Source organism: Balaenoptera physalus, assembly GCF_965194825.1.
Source record: "Balaenoptera physalus genome assembly, chromosome: 1".
In the NCBI taxonomy this organism is placed as follows: Eukaryota; Metazoa; Chordata; class Mammalia; order Artiodactyla; family Balaenopteridae; genus Balaenoptera; species Balaenoptera physalus.
In genome coordinates, this window is record NC_138882.1 from 93,275,259 (window position 1) to 93,281,993 (window position 6,735).

At 47.5% G+C, this 6,735-nt stretch overlaps 1 pseudogene across 1 annotated transcript; it reads right to left on the reverse strand.

Moving 5' to 3' along the window:
- Positions 1-877: 877 nt before the first annotated feature.
- Positions 878-6,185, reverse strand: LOC309659658 (WW domain binding protein 1-like pseudogene; annotated as a pseudogene). Its single transcript has one exon. The product of its transcript is annotated as a WW domain binding protein 1-like pseudogene (transcript).
- Positions 6,186-6,735: the final 550 nt, after the last annotated feature.

The window sequence follows — 6,735 nt, forward strand, 5'->3', positions numbered from 1 at the left end:
TGGGGGAGGGTACTGATCACCTGTGGGCACAGATCAAAGGGCAGAGATGCGGAAAGCTGCACCTCTATCCGCTGCCACGGCGCAGGGCCTCCTGCTCGCCCGCAGAAGTTCCAGAGATAGCCCCCAGCCAAGCCTGCACACAAAACATCTCCTTCTGGCTCAACTGTAGCCAGGACTCTTTGAAGGCCAAATTGGGAAAAAGCCACAAATTTTCCTTTTCCAAAACAGAATTCTTGCCTGCCCACTGGTCAAGTTCTTATTTTCAGCTCGCTTTTGTTGTTGTTGTTTTTTTTTTTAAAAAAAGAAGAAAAACCAAGAGAAGGCAGGTGTAATCTTCCACACTGAACCAATCCGCAGCCAGCCAGGACCTGCTGGGAAGGGCCCCCTCCAGGGTGCATCGTGCCACCTCGATCTCATCACCTGGAATTTGAGAGCACAAGCCCTTTACCAACCCACCACGAAACCGCCGGTCAGCTCTCATCCTCCCACAGTAGGGGCCCAGTTCCGGCTCCGGAGACACAGGCAGCGAGGAGCGACAATCCCCGGACCTCTGGGGGCTTCACCCAGGGCTGAGACCTGCCGCCTCTTTCGGACTGAGACGCGGCGAGGTTCTTGTAATCTCACACCAGAACATGAATCCACTCCATCACCAAGAGTCACCTCAGGGCACAGTCTCACCCCCTCCTTGGGGGCTTCTGAAACACACATCTCTCTGACCCAAGCAGGTAGTGACACGTGATTTGAAAAGAGGTAAAGGGGGACGGGGTGGGGTATGAGGAATGAGTCACAGAACAACTTCTTGGCCCTCCACGACACTGTGTTTCTATGGGGGGTGAGGCACCCACACCCCAAACTGTACCTGGAGATGCAGGAAAATGCAGGAGCGGGGTGGGGGGGGGGGAAGGAACACAGTCACTTAATGCTTCTCTCATGGTTCCCTACCCTGGTTGCGTCGCCAAGTTCTCGGGCGCAGGCAGGGCCTGCTCTAGCTGGGGGAGCTGCTGCTCTGGGAGTTTGGGGAGTCCTGCTCGTTGATGGTGTTCAGCAGCAGGCAGGCAGGCAACCGCGGCAGGTGGGGGCGCCCAGGCTCCCCGGCCTGCTCCTCCGAGGGCTGGCAGAGCCCTTCCTCCTTGTCGCCAGGAGGCCGCACGTGGCAGCTGCGGCAGAAGTCCAGGGGTCCGTCCAGAGCATCGTCGATGAGCACGTTGAACTCTCTGAGGTCGTCATCATGGTGGCCCCAGTTGCGCACACACACCTCGGTGCTTGAGTCACCTGTGAAGCGGCGATGTCTGCCGGGCGTCTTGTCTTTGCTGTCGGGGAGGGCGCCGCCCTGCTCGGAGCTGCACCCTTTCAGCAGCTCCTCCTTACATTCGGAATCCTTGTCCAGGAAGGCCCCAGGGTCCACCTCCCCCAGGCCAGCCACAGAGCCGCTGGGCTCCGTCCCAGGGGCTTTGGCGGCTGCTGGGGCTGCTGGCATGTCGGAGGGCTCAGGGTCAGCGATGCTCGGGGGTCGCGTGCTGCTTCTGCTGGGCCCGACAAGGGGCTGCTCGGAGGCCCCTGGGAGCCCCTGGTGAGATCGGCCACACGGTAGGCAGTAGGCCTGTAGGGCCACACTGCAGGCAGCTGCTGCTGCTGGAGCTGGAAGGCACTGTATGGTGGGGGAGGAGCTGGAGGCCGGTTCCACTTCCTCATAAGGAGGTAGTAAAGAGTTCGGCAAAAACCTGAAATAAAATGGCAGCGCTGAGTAATTGTGGGCTTCCCGGTAGGCGATCAGGTGGATTTCATGTTGCCGCTGTTGGGCCTGAAGGCGGTGCTTGGCTCGGCGGTGGTGGCACACGCAGCAGCAGCTCAGGAGGATGATGATGGTCCACACGAGCCAGAAGCACCAGAGTTCATAGTAGTAGCTGCAGCGCTGAGACTGTCCACAGCAGTGTCCTGTGTCACAGATGTAGCTTTGATTGTTAGTACCCACGCAGGTTTCCTTATCCTGCAGGGGTTCAGCCCTGGCTGACGGGGGCCTGGGCAGCGCCTGGAGGAGCAGGAGCTCCATGCCACCCGGGAGCCTTCTCCTCTCCATCCCCCTCCTGCTCCTCCGCCACGGCACGGTCACCTCCCTCCTCCTCCTCCCTCTCCTCCTCTTCCCTCTTCTTCCTTCTTCCTGCTTCTTGTTTGTTATATTCACTAGTTTGTTATATTTCTTATATTCCATATAAGTGAGATCAGGCAGTGTTTGTCTTTCTCTGACTTATTTCACTTAGAATAATGCCCTTCAAGTCCATCTATGATGCTGCAAATGGCAAAATTTCATTCTTTTTTATGGCTGAGTAGTATTCCAGTGTGTGTGTGTGTGTGTGTGTGTGTGTGTGTGTGTGTGTGTGTGTGTGTATAGATATATCTCATCTTCTTTTGACTTCTTTTAACAAACTATTAACTTTTAAGACTATACTCCATTTGTATACCTCTGAGAGGTTGGGTTGGGAGACCAGAGCAGGTTTCATTTTCTGCAATTCACGTATTGCTCTTACGACTTAAACAAAAATCTAATCAAGATATTAAAAGCAGATGCAAGGGAAAAATAACAGAAGACATGCACAAAATTAATAATAATGCCAATTAAGGTGGAAGGCTTACTGGTAGCTTTTTTCTCTTTTTCCCCATTTTTCTATACAGCCTGCAATGTTATTATACTATCAGTTGTAGGACCCACATCTCCACATCTCACCACAGCACCTCTTAAACTTGCTTAGTTCTCAATCTAGCTATTTAATGCTGACCTTCCTGTAATTAATCCGTTCTTGTGTTTTCTTAATTCATCCCATTTCCTTTTTGATATCGAATTTCAATTTTATAGCAAGATCTCTTTGCCCTTAACTCTATTCTAGTTATTTTGCTTAATTCTAACCTTATCCTCAACTCCAATTCCAAATATTACTGGAAGGAAAGGACACTTCTCACTTGTTTTGTAAAACACTTGCCTCTTTAGAGATTAGATCACATAGAGTCTCAAGGGCACTTGTGGTTCTGTACTTGTTTTCTGGCAGTCACTCTGAGTTGCATTTCTTCTGGAAGGCCACAAATGACACTAGGGTAGATTCCAGGTTCTCAAGTTGAGAACGAATACACTGCCCAGTGCTTCAAAGCCCTCTACCATGATGTTTCGAGCCTCCCTAGGGGCTGGGCTCTTAAGAGCTGAGGAAACTCTGGCAGAGTTCTGGCTGGTTCTCCCTACATTTCCCTCCTGAGTTAACCTCGGTGCTGGAACAGAACAGCCTCTGTTTTCTGCTATTTTTCAGCACTAAAACAGTCTTAAAGAACTCATCAACCTTTTTATAACGTGAATCAGATTCTGTCTCTCCTTGCCTAAAACTCTTCAGTGGCTTTCTATTGAACTTAGGAAAAAAATGTAAATTCTCATCTTTGTTCGCACAGGGCGCCATGTGATCTGGCTCTGTCTATGTCTCCCTCTCACCTCTGCCATCCTGTTCCTTGCCTCCTGTGTTCCAGCTACCCTGACCTGCTTTCCCTTCCTCAGTGTGCCCAGCTTTGTCTTACCAAGGAGGCCTTTTTTCATGTTGTGCTTTCTGCTGGGAATGTTTCTCCTAGTTCTTTAAAAGCCTATCCCCTCACCCTTTAGGTCTCACTTAAGTATCCCCTCAGTGAGACTTTCCCTGACCATTTTATCTATGGAGGGCCTTCCTAATCTTTCTCTATCTCAGCACCCTGTTTGCGTTCTACATAGCATTTAGTTTATAGTAAGTTGTCGCTTACCTGTTGATTGTCTGTCTCCTCCATCGATTATATATGTAGGTGCCAAGAGAGCAGCTTATGTTTTGCTCACCACTCACTATACACACGGTGCGTAGAAATTCAATACATACCTTTTAAGTGAAATAAGTTAAACCATAGAGTGGAAGGGACCCTCAAGTCACCTAGTGTGTCCTCCCGATCCACTCCACATCATCCCTAATGGGTCCAAGTTGGAAAATTCCTGTCACAGCAAATTCTCTATTTGGGTATCTCAAAATGTCAATTAATTCTAATGTATATTGAGCAGAAATCTATCTTTCTGTCTGAAACTGCCCTTTACTCGTCATCTGGAGTTACACATAAGACACTTAATTCTTTTCAATGTCACTTTCAAATATTTGAATATGACTATCTCATCCTCCCCACACTCTGCACATATTCTCAAATTCCTCAGAGAAACTGCTCCAACTGCTTCAATTACTTCTCTCCTCGCCAGACCCCCTCGTGGGCATTTTTCAATGAATGTTTGCTTAATTTGAGTCATCTCAAATAGAATTCAATATGAAGAATACTGTGAGATAATTATCTCCTTTTTTTTTTTGGATATGACCACTTTATGTATGCAATATAAATCTGCAAAAATTTTTTCTCTCTCTTTTTTAACAAATGTTACGGTATGTAATATGTAATTTGGAATACGTAAATATATGGAATATATGGAATATGTAATATACGTAATTTGTAATACATGTATATGTAATATATGTAAATATATGTAATTTATATCAAGAGTGTAATCAACCAAAACCACTGCTTTCATTACTCATGCATGAACTCGTCTCCCTTACCTGGTGCATCTAATTGCTTGAACTTAACTATAGCTTCTATCTTCCATCTTGTTAGTTTTGATCCATCATTCTAACCTGTCTAGATCTCTTTGAATCTTGTTCCTGTCAGCTGACTTATTAGTGCTATCTCCTGGCTCTGTGTCAACTGAACACTTGACAAGCTTGCTCACTTTGATTTCATCCAAGTTGCCAGTAAAAATGCTGAACAAGGCAGACACATTAGCACAACCCGGAGAGCTCTCTTTCCAGGTAAACATGGCACCTTGGTCATCACGCTTTGGGTGTTGTCATTCAGTCACACATGGAGTCTCATTAATGCCACGTTGCTCCTTCTTGTTCAAATACCTCACTGCAGGTCATGCATGCTCTATCTATATAGCTGTCCCTTGACGTCCCAGCCTGCAAAGCATGGCAGAAAAGGAAGTGAGGTGAATCTGGGTGATTTTTTTTCTTGGTGAGCAGCACAGGCAGCAGCCTAGAAGCCTCAGGGGGATGTAGTTCTTCAGGATGAAGGCTCCCATTCAGTCACATCATCTCCTGTCTCATTGATTTGCCTCACAGCACCTGTCACTTCTCACATCTTATCTAATCTGCCATGCCCTTCTTCTCCCTCTTGGTCCTCTCTCAAGGTTTACATGCATTTGGATGAAGGCTAGGAAGTTTCTAAGGGAGCGGTTTGCTACAATCCAACAATGAGAAGAAGAGTTAATAATTCTTTTGATGAAGATCTGAGGCAGCCTTCCTGGGCAGCCCAGGACATCCCCTTCAAAAGATCTAGCTCTTCCTAGCTCTTCAGTTCTTCTTTAGTACTCTCTCACCTTCCCTTTCCTGGACTGACTTCCACCTTACTCTGAGCAGAAGTTGACAGACCTGTTTCCACACACAGTAGACAGAACTTGCTCTCTACTCTTCCAGAGAGACGACAAGCCTTGCCCCAGTGCTGTGGGACTGCTGCCTCTCCTGGCATCTGAAGGGTTTGTTCCTGAAAGCTTGTGGTCTTCTTCTTTCAGAAGCCACCGGCACCTGGTGCAGGGCATCAGAGAGACCCACCTGAGCCGAAGAGAAGAGCTTGGGTGGGGCCAGGGCTGTGAGCATCTTCTTTCTGTAGTTTGTGGCTTCAGTTTCTGCTTTCTCACTCTTATGTGCTAATTGACCATTTCTTCTCTCCCATTCCTTTTTTTTCTCCTGTTTTCCCCACTACCCCACCCCCCCAAACCCTCAACACTTCTCCTTTGGTCCAGAAGAGACAAACACAACATTAATGATTGGCTATGAAAGAGGATCTTCCAGGTTCTTTGTATTCTCACCCAGAGCTCTGCCATAAGCAATCCCTTTTCATCCTGAAACTTTTTCGTGATGACACCATTCCTGCCACTTTAGTAATCACCTATATCTGATGGAAGAGCTGAAGCATGGCTAAGTGGTAGGTGGGGAAATTCTGCATGCTTGAATGGTTTTGCTTTTAAGTTGTACACCCTACCCATGTGTGTGCACACACAACAGAAAATACCAAACATGTAGCACTCAAATAACTTACTCCATCTGACTCATGTAAACAGGCATGAAGGGCACAAGTACAGAGCAAACCACAGTTCAATTCATTCATTACACTGTCAATTCTGCTGTGGACGGAATTGTGTCCCTCCAAGTTCATATGATGAAGCCTACTCCCCAAGGTGATGGTATGTGGAGGCAGGGCCATTGGGAGATAATTAGGTTTAGATGAGGTTGTGAGGTTGGGGCCCTCATGATGGCATTAGTGTCCTTATAAGAAGAGACACCAGAGAGGCGCCCTCCCTCCCTCCCTCTCTCCCTCTCTCCCTCTCTCTCCCTCTATATGTGTCTCTCTATCTCTGTCTCTCTCTGTCATGTGAGGACACAGTGAGAAGTTGGCAGTCTACAACCTGGGAAGAGGACCCTAGCCAGTGAGCTGGCATCTTGATCTGGGACTTCCCAGTCTCCAGTCTGTGCGAAAATAAATTTCCATTATTTAAGCCACCCAGTTTATGGTATTTTATTATGGCAGCCAAGCAGACTAATACAAATTCTCAAGCTAATTATTTGCTATCTGCCATAACATTTGTTTCCCAAATGTGCCATTTGCACTCAAATCTACATGTAAATTGAATTAGCTAATTAA